This window comes from Pseudophryne corroboree, chromosome 10, assembly GCF_028390025.1.
Source record: "Pseudophryne corroboree isolate aPseCor3 chromosome 10, aPseCor3.hap2, whole genome shotgun sequence".
Classification (NCBI taxonomy): Eukaryota; Metazoa; Chordata; class Amphibia; order Anura; family Myobatrachidae; genus Pseudophryne; species Pseudophryne corroboree.
This window is the reverse complement of record NC_086453.1, coordinates 346,429,154-346,449,980: the sequence shown is the minus strand read 5'-3', so window position 1 is coordinate 346,449,980 and position 20,827 is coordinate 346,429,154. Positions and strand designations below refer to the sequence as shown.

The 20,827-nt window shown below is 46.0% G+C and overlaps 1 protein-coding gene across 8 annotated transcripts in view; it reads left to right on the top strand.

Moving 5' to 3' along the window:
* Positions 1-20,827, top strand: part of KCNJ5 (potassium inwardly rectifying channel subfamily J member 5) — a 356,956-nt gene that overhangs the window by 1,390 nt on the left and 334,739 nt on the right. Inside the window, exon 1 of one of the 8 annotated variants that reach the window (XM_063943659.1) lies at positions 16,181-16,202. The exons of 6 other annotated variants lie outside the window; for them this stretch is intronic. The gene's annotated coding sequence lies outside the window, so the exon portion shown is untranslated. Of the gene's footprint in view, positions 1-16,180; positions 16,203-20,827 lie in introns of those variants that run through there. One more of the 8 variants, XM_063943660.1, reaches the window with a different exon arrangement.

The following is a 20,827-nucleotide window of genomic DNA, read 5'->3' as shown; positions in this document are numbered from 1 at the left end:
CCAGGATCACTGAGACCTGGGAATTTGTCAGGTTGATAGACCCATCAATTTTCCAGGCTTGCAGTGGAAAAGAGATATTTGTTAAAACTTGGAAAGAGATAAAGTACTAGCCAATCAGCTTTTGCTTTACATTTTATAGGCTGTGTTTAAAAAGTGGAGCTAATTGGTTGTTACTTTATCTCTCACAATTTTTATCTCTCTCCAAGCTTTGATAAATACTCCACATAATCGTGCAGATTTCATATTAGCAATAATGTTTACATTGTACAAAAGGCTGTATAATACATATCTATTATCTATTTAGCACCAATACATTCTGCAGTAAGATAATAATGAACGTTCAAATAATTAGTTTGAACATCTTTTCCAACTAAGAAAACAAGGATAAAGTGAAAAGTTCCTCCATTCTGTTCAGTCTCCTTTTTTGTTGTAGCTGCAGTATTTCTGCTTTGTGCAGGTGGCATTACAGTCAGGTCTTTAATGTGTGCTCCTACAGTATATAAATGTGTAATGTAACCCTGCTAGATCTGAAATTGTGTAAGCAAGTGAACCTGTACACAATGTTCAACATTACCTGGGGTGTTCAGGAGCATTACCCCTTGCATAATAATATGGTGTAGGATAGAGAAAAGCTTTGAAACACATTAATGAAGACTCTTGGAAAGTACAAGGTTTTGTATTCTATTTGAATAGTCTTTGTTTTCTGGGCCCTTACTACAAATCAGTTTTTCTTAGGGTATGGGACTCATGGTCGACACTAGTAATAGATCGACACCTCCATTAGGTCGACATGAAAAAATGACGACGAGTTTTTTTTGGGGGGGATTTGTTTTTCTCCGTCAGGTGACTGGGAACCCCAATTAGTGCACCGCGTCCCCTTGCATGGCTTGCTTCGCTCGCCATGCTGCGGGCAAGGTGACTCGCTGCGCTCGACACAGGTTACTGTTCCCAACTGTAGTCCGCGTGGAATGTAAAGTATGAAAAAGCCCCCCCCCCCCAAAAGGTGAAAAACTCATGTCGACCTTTTTTGCCCGTCGACCTTGTTTATGTCGACTTAATGGCCATGTCGAACTATTATTAGTGTCCACCTATTGGTTGTCGACCTAACTGGTCTCGAGCAAGAGTCCGGATACCGTTTCTTATATCTGGTCTCCAGGGAAGAACAGTAGGTTTTCATGTTATCTTGCTGGAGAATGCATGTTAATTTATTGCAGACCCGTTTTAAGAAATTCACAGGTGGGTGCTAATTATGCGACGTGTTTTCTTGAGGAGACCTGGAAATTTTTTATTTGTAGTGTTCCATGGGGAAAGAATTTGGGAAACACTGATTTAAAGGAATACTGAGGTGCTGACATCATTAAGCAAAAAATAGGAATTTAATACCGACCGGTAATTACTTTTCTCGTAGTCCGTAGTGGATACTGGGGAATGTACTTTAGTACCGTGGGGTATAGATCGGGTCCACTGGAGCCTGGCACTTTCAGAAACCTTTAGTGTATGATGGCTCCTCCCCTCTATGCCCCTCCTACCAGACTCAGTCTAGGAAAACTGTGCCCGAGGAGATGGACATACCATGAGAGAAGGAAACATATACACATAATAGAAACAGCGGTGAGCCAACACACAACCATAACAGAATAGGAGTGCTAACCGGAACAGAGGATAGCAACACCAACCACAACAAAGGATAGTAAAGCTAACCGAACCTGGAAAAGGGACCGCAACAGCGGACCAACCAGAAACACCAGGTAAGCAGAATTCGAAGCACTGGGCGTCCAGTATCCACTATGGACTAGGAGAAAAAGAATTACTGGTAGGTATTAAATTCCTATTTTCTCCAACTATCCTAATGGATACTGGGGAATGTACTTTAGTAACGCGGGGAAGTCCCAAAGCTTCCAGAACGGGTGGGAGAGTGCTGAGACCCCTGCAAAACTGCCTGACCAAACTGAAGGTCATGCTTGGCCAAGGTGTTGAACCTATAGAACTTTACAAACGTGTTCAAATCAGACCAAGTAGCTGCTCGGCACAACTGTAAGGCCGAGACACCTCGGACAGCCCCCCAGGAAGAACCCAATGATCTCATGGAGTGGACCTCAATAGACATCGGCTAAGGCAGAGCCGCCGAAGTATAGGCTTGTTGAATGGTCAGCCTGAGCCAATGAGCAATGGACTGCTTAGAAGCCGGACGACCAATCTTGGTGGCATCATAGAGGACAAACAGCGAGTCAGATTTCCGATGACGAGCAGTCCTCTTGACATAAATCTTCAGAGTCCTCACCACGTCCAAGGACTCTGGGGCAACTGAAGCATCAGACAAACCGGAACCACAATCGGTTGATTCACGTGAAAAGCTGACACTACTTTTGTCAAAAACTGAGGCCGAGTCCTGCGTTCCGCCCTATCCTCATGAAATATTAAGTACGGGCTCTTACAGGATAAGGCCCCGAATTCAGAGACACGTCTTGCAGATGCCAACGCCAGCAACAAGACAGTCTTCCAAGTGAGAAACTTCAATTCCACCCTTTGTAGGGTTGAAACCAGTCCGACTGAAGAAAGGACAAAACCACATGGAGATCCCACGGAGCCGTGGGAAGTACGAAGGGCGGTTGCATATAAAGAACTCCTTTTAGGAAAGTCTGTACTTCCGGCAACATTGCAAGTTGTTTCTGGAAGAAGATAGAGAGCGCAGAAATCTGTACTTTGACGGAGCCTAACCGTAGGCCCATATCCACACCCGCTTGTAAGAATAGGAGAAAACGACCAAGTCGAAATTCCACGGGAGAAACCTTTCTACCTTCACACCAAGAAACATATTTTTTCCAGATACGGTGAATACGACACCCAGGGCCGGTTCTAGACCTTGTGGCGACCAGGGTGAAAGTTTCCTTTCCCCCGTAGTGTGTCCCCTGCAGCTGTGCCCTTATTAGTTGTGGCCCCAATACTTGTGCCCCCTGCAGCTGTGCCCCCATTAGTTGTGTAAAAACTACTTACCCGCCCCGTTCCTGTTCCCGACCACGGCACTGTCGCCGCCGCCGCTCCTCTGACCTATGGGAGAGACGTCATGACGTCTCTCCCATAGCGCTGCACAGAAAGGTCCTCTCCGCGAAGGGAAACTAGACGCTACCTCACTGCGCGTCCTAGATTCCATTCGCGGAGAGGACCTTTTCAAATCCGCCGCCGCCATCCTAGTTAGTAGCGGCTCTTGCCACGGCGGCAGCGCCCCAGGGACATCGGTGCCCCGGGCAAAAGTCCTGCTTGCCCGTGGCAAGAGGTGCTACTGACGACACCCATGGAGTGGGAATAGAACCTGTGGGGAGTGAAGCGAGCCACCGAGCCCGCAGCGTGGCAAGCCCACAAGGGGCTTCGTTCTGCTCGCCCCCCCCCCCCCCCCTGACGACATTCTGACGGTCGGGATTCCGGCATCAGTATTTTGACCGCTGGGATTCCGTACCCAACCCCTCTGTTCCTACCAAACCAGGTAAGTGATGCAATGCACTGGTCTGTTGGACTGTCATTCTGGGACCTGTAATTTCACCCAGAGAACTGTACCCAACGGCACAATTATAGCTTCTCACTGCTATCAGTGACTACATACACTGGGCAGCAGGGATAGATGTGCCATAGGAAGCGGTGGCTGTGCCCATTTTTATATACAGGTTGAGTCTCCCATATCCAAAATACAGACTTGAGCAGAGATGAGATAGGGACACCTTGACTTTCTGATGGTTCAGTGTACATAAACTTAGGTTAATGCACAAAATAATAAAATATGCTATAAAATTATGTTCAGGCTGTGTGCATATGACACGTACTGTAAATGAATTTTGTGTCTGTACACACACACTTTCATGTTTCATGTTTGGGTATTGGCAAAAGCCCATATTCCTGGAGACAACCATACTGAGGCCTGATGCAGATACTGTTTTGTTCATACGTTTGTAAATCCAGTCATCAGGACACAGACATGTGCGTTCACTGCTGTGCTGTTTATTCCATCACCAACTCCAGGCACACTGGACCACCCACTTCCCAGCATCCCCCTGGTCCCAGGGACCATCACTAAACATTCAGGCTTACACCTATTAGTAAGGGAGTGTCTACAAATATTAATACACTAACATCACATCCTCTTGTCTTTAAAGATAAGCCCTGTACGCTTCAATGCAACAATTAACAACGTCATATTAAGAACATCATCTAACACGTTTCAATGAGTCTCTCAGGTCTGCGTATTTCCCTTTTGGGTCTTTCATACACAGTCTGTGTTTCATCTACCATGTTGGACCTTTCTAGAATCGTGGTTTGTTCACCATTATCAGGGTCACCATACATGTCAGATGAAGGGTATCCTTCAGTCATGTTGTCTTCATTATGGTTAGGTTGAGATCTTAGATCCACCCGATTTCTTCTTACTTCCATTCCATGCTCTGTACGTATAGTATAAGATCTTGGTGCTACTTGTGCTTGTACAATACCTTTCTGCACCCAAATACCTTTCTCGTGATCTCTGAGACTGACTTGGTCACCCGATTTTAGATCAGATAAGCGTTTTGTTCGTCTGTCATGGAACAGTTTCTGTTTCGCCTGTTGACGTTCCTTACTCAGTCTGACCAACGCTGAGTTATGTGTATTAAGCAGTTCATCATGTAGCGGGAGATTTGCTCTAATCCTCCTTCCCATCAGCATTTGTGCAGTAGAAAGTCCATTCTGTAAAGGTGTACTGCGGTAGATTAAAAGACTTTTGTAGAAATCTTCTTTACCTTCTTGAGCTTTTTTCATGAGACTCTTTACAGTTTTTACTGAACTTTCCACCAACCCATTTGAGCGTGGATAGTGGGGACTTGACGTAGTATGGACAAATTCCCACTCATCAGCAAATTGTCTAAATTCAGCACTGGAAAACTGAGGACCATTGTCAGTGAACACTTCCATAGGAACACCATGCCTTGCAAAGATTGACTTCATGCAATTGATTACGGCTTAACTAGTAGTTGTATGTAGTGTCTTCACCTCAGGGTAGTTACAGTAATAAATCAGTCACGACAATGTACGTTTTCCCATTACAATCAAACAAATCTGCGCCAACTTTCTGGTGCAGTCTCTCTGGCACTGCGTGAGGACTCATTGGCTCGACTTGTTGTTTCGGTCTGTACGTAAGACATAATTCACATGTAGCTGTAGTCTGTGCTATGTCTTGGTTCATTCTTGGACAATACATAACTTCACTCGCTCTCCGCTTACATTTTTCTTCTCCTAAGTGGCCTTCATGTATCTTGCACAGCATAGTTTTTCTTAGTCGTGCAGGTATGACAAACCTATTGCCTTTGTAAATAATACCATCGACAACTGTAAGGTCACTGCGGTACATCCAATAATCATGGATAGACAGCGGGCACGCATGTTTTTCTGCTGGCCAACCTTTCAGAATGATATCTTTCAACACTTTCATTGTGTCATCTGTCTCAGTTTCTTTCCTAATCTGTTCTTGTCTTGCAAGAGACACCGGTAGAGAAGCTACAATCAAATTAACATAGGCTTCTATCTCTTCATCCATCAGACTTTTGGAACCTTCACTTTTGTCCACAGGACGAGAAAGTGTATCAGCAATGTACATGTATTTGCCGGGACAGTACAGCAAGTGTACATCATATTTCTATAGTCTGATAAGAATTCGCTGAATTCTCATGGGACAGTCATGTAATGATTTAGTCATGATAGCTATCAATGGCTTGTGGTCAGTTTCCACTGTAAATGTTTGACCATACACAAACTGATGAAATCGCTCACATGCATATGTGATCGCTAGAAGTTCTTTTTCTATCTGAGCATACCTTGTTTCAGCACTTGTCCGTGCTCTTGATGCATAGTTTACTGGTTGCCATGTATCCTCATGTTCGTGTAACAGCACTGAGCCTGGGCCAAATTGCGAAGCATCTTATGAAATTCTTATTCTTTTCGCAGGATCAAAGAATTTTAGCACTGGTTGCTCTGTAATGATCTGTTTCAAGTTTTGCCAACTTTCTTCTTGTTCATGTGACCACATCCACTCGTTATCTTTGTCCAACAACCATCTAAGAGAGGCTGTTCGTTCAGAGAGTTGAGAAATAAACTTTCCTAAGTAAGTAATCATTCCTAGGAATTTTCTGACGTCGTCTTTGTTGTTAGGACGTTCCATGTTCACTATGGCTTATATTTTCCTTGGGTCTGGTTTTACACCTTGATCCGAGACCACGTCGCCCATAAAGGTAAGTGTATTCACGCCAAATTCACATTTGTCCTTGCTTGGCTTTAGATTCACTTTCTTGAAAAGTTCCATTACTTGTCTCAATCTAGAATCATGTTCTTCCTTTGTAGATCCCCAGACAATGTCATCCATCATTGTTTTAACACCTGGAATATGTTCAAAAATCATGTGTATCTTTTTGTGATATACTTCTGGAGCAGACAATATTCCATATGGTAGTCGAAGAAATCTGTATCGACCTTCTGGTGTATTAAATGTACAAAGCTTTGAGCTAGCCTCATCTAGCTTCTTTTGCCAGAATCCTGAAGATGCGTCCAATTTACTGAACCATTTTGCTCTCGCAAATTGCGACAGGATTTCATCTCTGGTTGGTAGTTTGAAATGTTCTCGTTTAATAGCTTTGTTTAAATCTCTGGGGTCTAGACATATTCGGAGTTGTCCATTTTTCTTTTCAACAATTACTAAGTAGCTTACCCATTCAGTAGGCTCATCAACTTTCTGTATCACACCCAAGGTTTCCATGCGATTTAACTCTTGTTTCAGTTTTTCTCTCAGCGCAAACGCACTTTTCTACAGGGGTGTATCACTGAAGAAACTTGCATGTCTATATTTATTTTATGCTTTCCAGGCAAACAACCTAGACCTTCAAACAAGTCTCTGTATTCTGTAAACATCGATTTGCAGTCATCTTCTACTTGTGATGTCACCATAAAAACTTTCTTTAGCAAGCTTAGTTTCTCACAGGAACTTAATCCTAGAATCGGTTGCACATTTTTATCCACAATCAGTAGAGATGTTTTAAACTGTTGTCCCTTATATTTCAGTGTCACTAAGCATGTACCTTTCACAGGAATTTCCTCCCCAGTGTACCCTGTAACTTTCACTTTGGCTGGGTGAATTTTAGGTTTTACTCTAAAAGTCTTATAGTCTTGAATTGATATTACATTCACCTGCGCACCAGTATCAAGCTTAAAGGGAATGACAATCTCGTTCACCGTTAAAGGGACAATCCATTCTTTCTTATCTGCACTGCAAAGTTCAATGCAATCCACAAAGAATTCATCTGTTTGTTTAACAGCATGCACCTTGGTTGTTTTACTTTTAATTTTACAGGATTTGGCAAAGTGATTAAGTCTACCTCATTTCATGCAGGTTTTACCATAAGCAGGGCACATTTTAGGATTGTGAGCATTTCCACATCTACTACACATTTCTTTATTAGACTGTGGCTTAGACTGCTTAATTCTTGAGACTGGAGGTTTGCATGGCTGTTTTCTGCACTACATGCACATCAGCTTCCTTGTGTAACTTTTTGGCTTGAAATCTAGTTATTTCTGCAGATCTACACATAGTCACTGCCTTTTCTAGTGTTAGGCCTTGCTCTCTCAGCAGTCTCTCTCTGAGTCCATTATCCGGTATTCCACAGACAATACGATCTCTAATCAGTGAATCCTTTAAATCACCAAACTCACAGGTTTTACTGAGTGATTGCAGCTCTGTAACATACTGATCAAATCCATCTACAGACTTCTGATCACATGTGAAAAACTTATATCTTTCATATGTCGCATTTTTCCTTGGCACAAAGTAATCTTCAAACTTTTGCATTATAGAAGATAGCACCATATTCTGCCCCTCGGCAAACTGAAAACTATTATAAATGTTCAGCACATCCTCTCCTATCACATGGAGGAAAATGGATGCCTTCGTTTTGTCAGCCTCTGAATCAGCTCCACATGCAGCAAGATATATATTAAACCTTTGCTTAAATCTTTTCCAGTTTTCAGACAAGTTACCAGACATCAGCATGCCGATTGGAGGAGCTAGTTTATCCATAGTTACTCACTGTTTGAAGATAGGAGCACACGGCAGGTTGCAGACACAGAGTATCCCAGCCACAGACTTCTGCAGGATTCTGTCACACTCTGAGAGCACTAGCAGTCCAAGTTAAACTTCTTCTGACACCATGTTTTGTTCATACGTTTGTAAATCCAGTCATCAGGACACAGAGACATGTGAGTTCACTGCTGTGCTGTTTATTTACTACAACTCCAGGCACACTGCACAATAGACCACCCACTTCCCAGCATCCCCCTGGTCCAAGGGACCATCACTAAAGATTCAGGCTTACACCTATTAGTAAGGGAGTGTCTACAAATATTAATACATTAACATCACAGATACCACTGTCCATGTTGGTACTGGTGTTCAGCAGTGGCTCTGAGCAGTACTGTATGTTACACGATAATCTGAGGTATTGCAGTTACTTAGTAACCAATCACACGTAACCTTTTCCCATGCTAAACAGTGGTATAAGAATCCATAACAGTGCATGTTTTCTCTGGCAGGGTCTACAGGTTATCCACAGGATAACAATGGGATATGATGGAGCGACAGCGGATTGGCACCAAACGATCAAAGCTTTCTGGCCTCCCAGGATGCAACGGGCCCGTCCATATATCCCATCCACCGGCTGAGGCAAATCGTTTTTTTGTTTGGTGCGGCTGGAGCCGGGCCATGGTCAGAGGGCTGCTGTTTTCCTTAGCAGCCCCAAGCTTTTTTTAAATTATTTTTATAGCCTTACTATTTTTGAGTGATCTTTCTAAACCGCGTCTTATACGCATATTGGAAAGAGTCGCTCCAACAACTCTCCGCCGGGTCGCAACAACGCTTACCCACGAGTACAGTGCTGTTTTGGCAGGTGTCTCTGTCGGATATACTAGCAGGTCCATCAGACGTTACCAGGCTGTGGCCGGAGCACGGAGAGAAGGTAAGGCATCATTTCCGCTTAGTAGATGGAATACGGACACAGACGCACTGTTTTGGGAGGAGACTACCAAACAGTAGCTGACGCGCCGCCACCATGGGTGCTCCAGCGCTAGGCCTTAGGTATCAGAGTCTCCAGGAATAGCAGAGGCCGCGATCCCTAGAGTTGATGTCAGCAGTGGGGAGTCAGACGCTCTCCTGGTCGCCCCTCCCCCCAGTTCATGACCAGTTTCCGCCGAGTCTCCCGCCATGAACTGATTCCTCGCTTCCGTCTCAGACGCTACCAGAGGGGACTCTGTCGCAACATAGGCCGCTGCGTCAGTGTTCACTAAACGCTACCACAAGAGATCCGGTCGCAGCATAGGCAGCTATGTGACCACTACGTCTGTGCTGACTGAATATTACCGTGAGGAGACTCGGTCGCCAGTGTGTCTGTGTTCACTGAGGGTCTGTGTCCGCTATAGGTTCCTGGAGTGGCAGTGTACACTAGTAGCGTCTGGATCCACTCAGCGTTCGCTAACGTATTGATCGATCACTGGAAGCGAGTTGAGTCTCCTTGTATCCCACTCTACTGAGTACGGGCTATACAGCACTAAATTTCTATCTACTTGTTCAGTATGAATAGTTAAGTGCATATTGGATATGAATCTAGGTACATTTACTGTGGTTTTCTTCTCATTGCGTCTGAATACGTTAGATCTGTTTTATACAGGATTTAGTAAATATTTGCCTACATACTTTAAAGAAATGTTTGTAGTTGATGGTGTGCTCATATGACTAATATATAACATGTGACTGACTGCTAGTGTGATTGCTGATTTCAATAAGTTGTCAGTTGTTTCTTCTGATCCTCAATGCTGGTGCATGGGTAGGGTCAGATTGATATTACTTTAGAAGGTTAAAGTGATTAGAGTCAAAAATTTTGTAGGACACTGTGCAAGTGCTGATTATTTATCATGTCTAAGAGCGGCAAAGGTGATGAAGGTACACTTACAGCAACACTCATATCATGTTTGTCTTGAAAAACTGAATTATCCACTCAGGATCTGGTCCAGGATAGTTTATGTGCAAATTGTTTTGCTTTTCAGCAGAACACAAGGCAGATCCCTGTACACCATCAGGTACAGATAGATCCACCCTGGGCTATGTTTGCACAGACCTTGTCCAGTATAGCGGAATGGATAATTCCTACAGTTTCTGTACCAGGAATGGGGTATCCATACATGCAGCTCCCTACCTACGGTATACCAGTTCCCCCAGCAGCTTCTCAAGTGAAACAAAGTGATAAACCGATGGTAAGTAAATGTTCACCTTCACAGGTTACACATGATGATTCATCGGATGATGAAAGCTCTATTTACTCCACTTAAGTATACGAAGAGGAGGAAGAAGGTCTCTGCTCAGTCGATTATAGCTGAATTAATTAGAGCAATGAAGGTCATTCTATCCTTAGAAGATTCAGCAGAGCCTGTGTTAAAAACCAAGGCACCTGTGTTTAAACGCCCCAAGGTAGTTAAGACTCAGTTTCCAGGGTCAGACCAGCTGATGGAAATTATGGAAGAGGCTTGGGCAACACCAAACAAAAAATATAGAATTGCCAAAAAATGGGACTCTAATTATCCTTTTCCAGCCGGGGACTGTTTAAAAAGGGAGGTAGCTCCTAAGGTAGATACGCACGTTATTCGATTAGTGCGAAAATCTATATTGCCTTTTGCCATCAACATCTTTAAATGATGTCACAGTGGATGGTTTTATAAAAACTATATTTTACCTGTCTGGAGCAGTCATAAGGCCAGCTATGGCTTCAGCTTGGATAGCAAAGGCAGTTGCTGCCTGGACTGATGCATTGGAAAGTGATCTTTCATCAGCGTCTAGAGAGCAAAAATCTTATATAACCCATATCAAACAAGCAGCAGTATACTTGGAAGAAGCTGCATTAGATATGGGTACTATTGCTTCTAGGGCATCAGCCTCAACAATAGCTGCTCGCAGAGCAGTTTGGTTACGTACATGGAAAGCTGTTTTGGAATCTTTGCCTTTTTCGAGAAATATTCTGTTTGGTAAAGAATTAACAGATATTCTGGAGTCAGAAGCAGACTCCAAGAAGGTCAAGTTTCCTTCCACATATAACCCCAAGTCTAGGGGTCCGGTTTTCCGGCCCTTTCGGTCTCAAGGAAAACCAAAGGGAAAAAGTGATTGTAAACAGCCCCAATACAATAAGTTTGGTAAGTCAAAAAAGCATTGGGCTTCCAGAGGGCCTGCTTCCAAACCAGAAGATAAGCCATCAGCCTGATGGTGCGGGCCTCCACCTGGGGGATCCCAGGGTTGGGGGCCGACTTCTTCAGTTTGCACACATCTGGCGACAATCTACAACAGATGCCTGGGTGCAAGAAGCGGTATCTCTAGGTTATGTGTTTCCCTTCAAGAAGCATCCTCCTCGGAGATTCTTCTGCACCAGCCCGTCTCGGGTAGAGACAAAGGCCAGGGCTTTGCAAGAAGCAGTTCAGAAATTACTTCAGTCAGGAGTAGTCATTCCAGTACTCCCGGCACAACGGGGACAGGGTTTTTACTCCAACCTATTTTTGGTCCAGAAGCCAAATGGGTAATTTCGGCCCATTCTCAATCTCAAAATGCTTAACAAGTATATTTGGGTGCCGAAGTTCCACATGGAGACATTACGCTCCATAGTTTTGGCCATGGAGCCAGGGGATTATATGGTATCCCTGGATATTCAGGATGCTTACCTACATGTTCCTATAGCACTGTCCAAACAGTGTTATCTCAGGTTCGCTATCCTCCGGCAGCATTTTCAGTTCCAGGCCCTACCATTTGGGTTAGCCACAGCCCCCAGAGTATTTACCAAGATTATGGTGGTTATGGCAGCTTATCTCCGCAAGCAGGGGATAAGAATTTTTCCATACTTCAATGACCTTTTAATCCTGGCACAATCACAGGAATTGCTCCTGTGCAATCTCCAACTGACAATTACATGTCTGCAGAGGCACAGGTGGCTCATAAATTGGAGGTATCGGGACTTTCTGCGGGAGATGCGTCGCTGGACATGGTCCGGGCATTAAGGCTCTACGTGGATCGTACCAGTGCCATCAGAAAGACAGATTCACTCTTCGTTCTCTACGGGTTTCACAAGAGAGGATGGCCTGCTACTAAACAGATGCTGGCAAGATGGCTTCGAATGATTATTTCAGAAGCATATTATCAAGCTGATCTCCCTGTTCCGGCTAATGTCTCTGCTCACTCTACTCGTAAGGTAGGTCTTTCATGGGCATCACAACATGGTGCTTCAGCAGAACAGATATGTAAGGCGGCCACATGGTCTTCCATTAACACATTCATTAGACATTATGCCTTGGATACTTTTGCCTCTCATGACGCTGAATTCGGGCGTAAGGTTCTCCTGTCCAATTAGGAGCGTCCCCACCACTAAATTGCTTTGGGAAAACCCATTGCTCTCCTGTGGATAACCCGTGGACCCTGCCGGAGAAATATACATTATGGTAAGAACTTACCGTTGATAACGGTATTTCTCAAAGGTAAGTCCACAGGTTCCACAGGGATCCCACCCTGGCGCACCTGATTTGAGGATCTTTCTACTCACTAACCTCTTCCTTCTTGTATGGAAGGGTGCGTATGTGTGTTCTTCTCGCCTGATTAGGGCTCTACATGATGCTCCTGCGTTGTGCTTTGGAATACAACTGATTTGCCTGAGCCAGTGGGCGGGATATATGGACGGGCCCGTTGCATCCTGGGAGGCCAGAAAGCTTTGATCGTTTGGTGCCAGTCCGCTGTCGCTCCATCATATCCTATTGTTATCTTGTGGACGGTAAGTTCTTACCATAACGTATATATTTCCTGGTTACCTCTTCACCTTTAGACTGTGTCAGTTAAGCATGGCGACAAGGTGCACTAGCGCAATGTATGGAAATTATACACCCAAAGGGGTCCTGAGAACTGAGGGGCAGATGTTTTAAGCCTGGAGAAGTGATATAAAGCAGTGATAAGTGGGAGGTGATAACGCACCAGCCAGCTCCTAACTGTCATTTTTGAAACCCATAATGACTGGTGCGTTATTACCTTACACTTATCACTGCTTTATCACTTATCCAGGCCTAATACATCTACCGTGACTGGACCATGCCCTCATATCTCCCGCCTACTACTGCGTGACTAGACTGTGGCCTCATATCCCGCCCCCCCCCCCCTCTGTGACTAGACTGTTCCCTCATATCTCTCCACCACTACTACTGTGATTGGACTGTGCCCTCATATCTCCTCCACCCCCCCCCCCCCAACACGCACACACTGTCTTGACTGGACTGTGCCCTCATAACCCCCCCCCCCCTCCCCTATCGTGACTGGACTATGCCTTCATATTCCTCCCATACTACCGTGACTAGGCCAGGGACGTTTTAAGTGAGGAGGGGACCCACGTGCAGGCCCCCTCCTCTCCGGCAGCAGTAGACGCTGGCGTAATGACAGTCTACTGCGCATGCGCAGGTCTCAAGGAACATGGCGCCCGCACCTTGTTTCCGGGGACACTTCCAGTGCCAATGCGCAAATTGTTTTAAAATGGCTGCGGCGGCCATATTCCAAGTGATTTGTGCTTGCACTGCAGGGATACCGTTGCGGGACACTGGAGGGGTAAGTATGCACAGGTCTCCGGGAACATGGCGCCTGCACCTTGTTCCCAGGGACACCTCCAGTGCCCATATCCCTCGAAAATGGCTAGACTCCGGAGGGGTAAGTAGGCTATATGTTTGCAGTGTGTACTGTGCGGACCAACCCCCCCTCCCCTCCCGGACCTCAGGGCCAGTGTGCACCACACCCATTATAGAAACTCCTATGGAAGGGACGGGATCCGGTCTGAAGATCGACAGTATACCTAAACATTGTCGACCTAGATACTGTCGATTTGATGAACCACACCCGGAAGGGACTGTGCTTTCATATCTCCCCCCCCCCCCTACTGTGACTGTGACTGGACTGTGCCCTCATAACCCCTTACACTGAGACTGTTTGGTTCTAAATAGGAGTGGGAGAAGGGACCACCTGATGTCACTCGGGGAGGAGACACGTCACCAGGGGGAGGAGCTACAGGCGAGCAGGGTATCCGAAAAGTACCCTCGTGTGATCACTTCACTCGCCACGCTTCGGGCTCGGTGGCTCGCCACCTGATTACTAAAGGTAATAGTTGGTGGCGTGGATAGTAGAGGATCTATCCTGCTGGCCTAGCTCCTCCCCTTGTGTTGTGGCTCCTCCCCCTGAGGTAAAAGGTCCCTTAGGCCACTTGAATCTAGCATCTACCCTTAGACTATGCCCTTATATACCCAGCTACCATGACTGGATTGTGCCCTCATATCCCCCTAACACAGAGGCTGGACTGTCTCTATGCTCCCATAACTCTTAAGGCCCATACACACTTGACGATGCACACATCGTCAACGACCGTCGTCAACTACTTCCCTTGAACTTTTGAACTTCCCTTGAACAGCTGAGCAAACGACATGAGCATACACTACACAAACGACCAACGACCATTCAGCTTCCAAGCTGGACAGTGGATTTAAATAATAGCCTGGCAACAAAATCGTTGGTCGTTGGTCCCATACACATTCAACGACGTCTATGGTCGGTAACGACCATAGTGCAAATTGAGTATACATGCTCCACAGATGAACGATGGACGTTAACGTCCCGCGGGGCCGCGCATCGTCGGTCGTTGGATGCATACACACTTGACGATATAATGAACGACGTCGTTGATGAGGGCTGAAATGAACGACGTCGTTCATTTTATCGTCAAGTGTGTATGGGCCTTTAGTCTACTGTGTCGTTACTGTGCTCTCATGCATATTCCACATCTTTCCTTACTGGCCTGTCTCCTCATACATATAGCCTCCAGTTGTCCTGTGATTGGGCTATGCCCACATAGACGCCTTTTGACGTCACTGGACTGTCCGCTCACAGCCCTGTATGTCGTTACTAAATGGCGCCCGTCCCCTCAGAGCCCAACATGACACAGCCACTCACCACGGGCCCGCTGAAACTGGCATTCCACGCCCCCTTCAATCATCTTCATTACACAGGGCGTGGCCACAGCTCCCCACTGCAGTACGTCCACGGCCGGGGCTCCAGCCTCTCCTCTGACTTCTAGCATCTACCCTCCTCTGACAGGTAGTCTTGGGACCGAGTCGGGGCCTCATTCTTGTGACTGGATTACCTCTTATACATTGACTGGACCATCCCCGCATAACCCTTTTATATCGTGACTGGCCTCTCCCCTCGTAGTCCCTTTATGTCGTGACTGGGCTCTCTCCTTATATCGTGACTGGATTCATTCATCCCTTTAGATCTGTCCCTTGTTATTTAAGTATTTTGTTATCTGTCCCCTTGACTGGATTAGACCCTCATGATTCACACACATTTGTACTGTGGCTGGATAGACCCCCTATATTCACCCCTTTGTACGGTGACTGGATAGACCCCCTGTATTCCCCCTTTGTACGGTGTCTGGATAGACCCCCTGTATTCCCCCTTTGTACGGTACCTGGATAGACCTCCCCTATAGTCCCCCTTTGTATGGTACCTGTATAGACCCCCACTATATTCCTCCCTTTGTACGGTGACTGGATAGACCCCCTATATTCCCCCTTTTTACGGTGGCTGGATAGACCCTTTATATTCCCCCTTTGTACAGTGGTTGGGTCATAGGTTATGTTGTTACGTTGCACTGTTATTATTCTGGCCAGGTATGTGGCTGTTGTCAGGCTACTGTTTTTTCTCTAACGTCCTAGTGGATACTGGGGTATAGATCTGGTCCACTGGAGCCTGGCACTTTAAAACTTTTAGTGTGTGTATGTGTGTGCTGGCTCCTCCCCTCTATGCCCCTCCTGCCAGACTCCGCTTAGAATAATGTACCCAAGGAGCCGGGTGCATTTCTCTGGAGCTCCAGAGATTTTTCTTTTTAAATTGAATTTAGTTTATTATTTTCAGGTAGCCCTGCTTGGCAGACAGACTACCTGCTTCGTGGGACTTAGATGGGGGACCGAACCAACCTCCTGAGGGTTAATTGTTCGCAATACCAGCTGACAGAACACTGAGGTGCTGATCGTCAGTATGTGTGCCCACACCAGCAGCTAGCCACCAATCTCTAACAGATGCCAAAGACCAGGTGCGTTGAGTGTTACACCGGGGTCCCAGTTAGTGGGTCCTCGGTGCAGTTTGGCAGCATGTCACATGGTGGTCACGGGCACAGAGCTGCGTTGCCCGCCAAGGACGGAACTGGCTCAGGGCTATTGCCGAACAGTGCTCACTGTCATTTAAGGCTTTGTGTGGACTGTAAATGACATTACCGAGGTGTTTTACACCTGTGGCCAGTATAGTCTTGTCAGGGACCGTGCGTCATTGCAAGGGGCGGGGCTTCCTGGAGTGGGCCCAGTGGCGGGAAGGCACCATTTTCCTGCTGCTGTGGATCACTAAGGCTGCATGCGTGCTGCTCCTTCGGTACTCACGCTGTTACAGATTGTCTGAACTGGTACCAGCGGGTAATAGACAGGGGGGAGCACATCAGCGGTAACACCGATGCACTGATTTTACATACACTTATTTTCACACATTGTGCTGCTGTGTTCTGTGTGCTGGGTCCGCTCCTCAGTGTCGCTCCAAAGGGCTCTCTAGGGTCTGTGTGGGGTGTTGGGCAACGGGCTGCGCTGTTGTTTACTGTATAATGTCTGAAGACTTGGTTATGTGTGCTGCTTGTAATTCTACCCTGTCTTCAGCGGGGTCTCTCGTGTGAGCAATGTTCCTGGTCTCCTCAAGGGCCCAGCTCACAGGCAAGAGCATGATTCACAATGTCAATTCTGAACTAGCTGTAGCTAAAAGGGGGAGAGAGGTGTTAAAACACTCGATTGTGCAGCTAAGGCAGCAGATTCCAGGAAGGCTTCGCAGCCCCCTCTAGTGGCTTCACACAAACGCTCAGTGCCACAGGTTTTACAGTCCGATTCTGATCAGCCAGCTCTCTGTCCCCTGGGGTGGAGGCCCTCATTTTTGCCATAAGAGAGGTCCTTCACATACCGGACGCAGGGGCGGAACCAGATGAGGAGTCTTACTTTGTTTTTATTTATTTTTTTAAATATATGTTTATTGAGAAGGAACATGCAATAAAAATACAAGTCGTATGTCGCAATGCTTGTGAGAATACATCAACCACTGCAAGGTACAGAAATTGCCAATAAAAGAGCTGGGGAAAAAAACTTTAAATAGTATAAGCAAGGTTATGAGGACAATCAACCATATAGTTCAAGCAGGAGAATGTAACATCAGTCTAACAATTTTAAAAGGGTGATGAGCCTTTAATGAGGGATTCCGTATTATATACCATGTTGTTAATCGAACTACTTTGCGCACATATTCCCTGGTGGCAGTTGGTAGCGTGAGTAGGTAGGGTAACCAAATGGCAAAAAATGTTGTCGAGCGGGACTCTGCGTCTAGGGAACAATCAACCCAGTCCATTTGATAGAGGTATGTTAAACGTGATAACATGAGAGAAAGGGGTATCGGCTCCGAATGTATCCATTGGGATAGAATGGTTTTCTTTGCTGCAGCAGCCACACGAGCCAACAGTAATTTCGTCCCTTTGGAATATGGGGGATCCTGAGTATTTATGAAGTTTCAGAAAGCCCAGACCATAGTAATATTAAAAGAAATGCGAAGTTCCACATTAATATACGTTGGACTGCCGTCCAAAATGTTTGTACTACCGGGCATGCCCAGAGACAATGAATAATATCGGCTTCGGGGGAATTACATTTAAAACATGAAGAGTTATCAGATACTCCAGTGAGAAACCTAAGTCTGGGGGTGTAGTAGGCTCTGTGTAATATTTTAAAGTGCATCTCTGCATAAGAAGATGAAACTAGTTGTTTATTTAGTACACCACACCACCGAATCACTGTCAGGAGATCAGTGTCAGGGAGGGTGTCTGTCCATTTGGCCATCCCTGTTGTGAGCTTAGATAGATCCAACCTTCGCCTAGTATGAGAATAGATCAAAGAAGTGTTATATGGGGCTCCTGGAGACTGTCGTACCAGGCCATCAAGGGGAAAGGTGAGATCAGGGGAGCGCAATCGTGACAATTTGCTAGTAACAAAGCTACGAATTTGGAAATAGGCAAAAAGAGGAAAATGAAGAGTGGGGTATTTTACTTTTAGTTGTGCTAAAGTCAATATCGCAGAGCATTCTACATTCAAAAATTGATATAAGAAGGAAAGGCCCTGGAGATGCCAGCCACGAACAATCCCATTATCCTCTCCACCCTGGAATTGTGGATTACACAACAAAGTCTGAAATAAAGAATCCGTTAGGAAGAGGCCTAAACGTTTCCTAAGTTTACGCCAAGCTGTACATGGGGCATATAATAATGAATTATGGAGTCTGTCTTGTTGAGGAGGGATATCAGCAAAATGCAATAAATGTACCAAAGTGTGTTGAGGTGAGAGAGCCTGTTCTAAAGCTCTATTAACAAAATTGTCACTATCTCCTATCCAATCCAGAGCGTATCTATAGTTGGCGGCTAGGGAGTAGTCTTCAGTACAGGGGAGATTAACACCACCAAGTGACGGGGGTTGTTTTAATTTAAAAATTGCAATGCGGGGACGTTTGTTTGCCCAAATACATTTAGTAAGGGCTTTATTAATAGAATGGACATCACGTTTGGACAATATAAATGGGAGCATCTGGATTGAAGAGTCTTACTTTAATGTAAGACCCAAGAGGTCAGCTACCCTTCCGGTGTCTAAGGAGTTAAACTCCCTGGCCAAGGAGGCTTGGTTAAACCCTGATAAAAAAATGTAAGATTCCTCAGAGGTTTTTATCTACCTTTCCCCTTCCAGCTGAGGATAGGAAGGTCTGAGAAAACCCCCAGTCGGTTGATACATCTGTATCCAGGCTGTCAAAAAAAAAAAATTGGTACTTCCTGTCCCTGGGGCTGTATCCCTGAAGGAGCCTGCTGACCGTAAAATTGAGACAACGCTCAAGGCCATTTATACAGCAGCAGGCGCAGCACAGCACCCCACAATAGTTTGCGGGTGGATCTCCAGGGCTGTGGTAAAGTGGTCTGATAATGTTATTGGTTTAGACGCTCTGCCCCGGGATGAGGTTGTTACCCTGCTGCAACATATACAGGATACTGCAAATTTTATGAGCGAGGCTATAAAGGAGTTGTGTAAGATTAATGACCACTACTGCTATGGCAGTCTCAGCGCGCAGAGCTTTGTGGTTACATCAATGGGCGGCGGACGCCGATTCCAAAAAGGGTGTAGAAAATCTTCCCTTTACAGGTGATGCCTTGTTTGGAGACAAATTGAATAAGTGAATCTCCCAAGCAACGGCGGGTAAGTCTACCTATCTGTTGTCTGCTGCGCCACCTGCTAGATGTTCTTACGCCGGACCCTCCTTGCAGTCCTTTCATGTGGCAAGGTTCAGAGGCAAGGGTCGAGGGGTCTCCACCAACTCCCGAGGATCTCCTGGTAAGTCCTGTAAACCTGCACCTGCTGTCTCCATGGACCAGACCACTGGATCCCCTACCGCTAAACCCTCCGCATGACGGTTGGCCCCAGCGACAAGGCGACTTTCAGGTAGGTGCTCGCCTTCAACACTTCGTCCACGTGTGGGCTGAGTCCTGCCGGGATCCTTGGGTGAGAGACCTCATATCCCGCGGATACCGACTGGAATTCCAAACACTACCTCCTCACAAGTTTTTCAAGTTGGGCTTACCAGCTTAACCCGCAGCAAAAGTTACCTTGCAAGAGGCTATTCAAATGCTTTTGCAGATGGGGGTGGTAGTTCCTGTGCCTCCTCCGTTATGCAACAGGGGTTTTTACTCCAGTCTTTTTGTTGTTCCTAAACCAGACTGTTCGGTGCGCCCCATCTTGAACCTGAAGTCTCTCAACCCGTATCTGCGGGTGTTCAAATTCAAGATGGAGTTCCTGAGGGCTGTGGTGTCTTCTCTGGAGAAGGGGGAGTTCCTGGTTTCTCTGGATGTCAAGGATGCTTACCTTCACATTCCCATGTGGCCTCCTCATCAGGCTTACCTCAGGTTCGCCATATTGGACGACCATTTCCAGTTTCAGGCCTTGCCCTATGGCCTGTCCACAGCTCCGAGGGTATTCACCAAAGTCATGGCGGAGATGATGCTTCAACTGCGCATAATGGGAGTCAATATAGTCCCCTACTTGGACGATCTCCTGATAAAGGCTATGTCCAGGGAGCGTCTATTGAACAGCATCTATCTGATGACTCGCCTGCTTACGGATCATGGGTGAATCCTAAACTTCCAGAAATCTCACCTGGAACCGACCCAACGTCTTTAGTTCCTGGGAATGATACTGGATACAGTGTCTCAAAAGGTGTTTCTCCTGATGGACAAGGAGATGACTTTATGATGCCACCAAGATTGGTCGTCCGGCTTCCAAGCAATCCATTGCTTGTTGGCTCAGGTTGACTATTCAACAGGCCTATACTTCGGCGGCTCTGCCTTTGCTGACGTCTATTCAGGCCTACTCGACGATGTCTGTAGGCTCTTCCTTGGCGGCTAACCGGGGGGTGTCGGCCTTACAGTTGTGCCGAGCTGCTACTTGGTCTGGTTCGATTGCTTTTTTTTTTTTGTGTGAAATTTTATCAGTTCGACAACTTGGCCAAGGAGGACCTTCAGTTTGGTCAGGCGGTGCTACAGGGGTCTCCGCACTCTCCCACCCGTTTGGGAGCTTTAGGACTTCCCCATGGTACTTAAGTACAGAA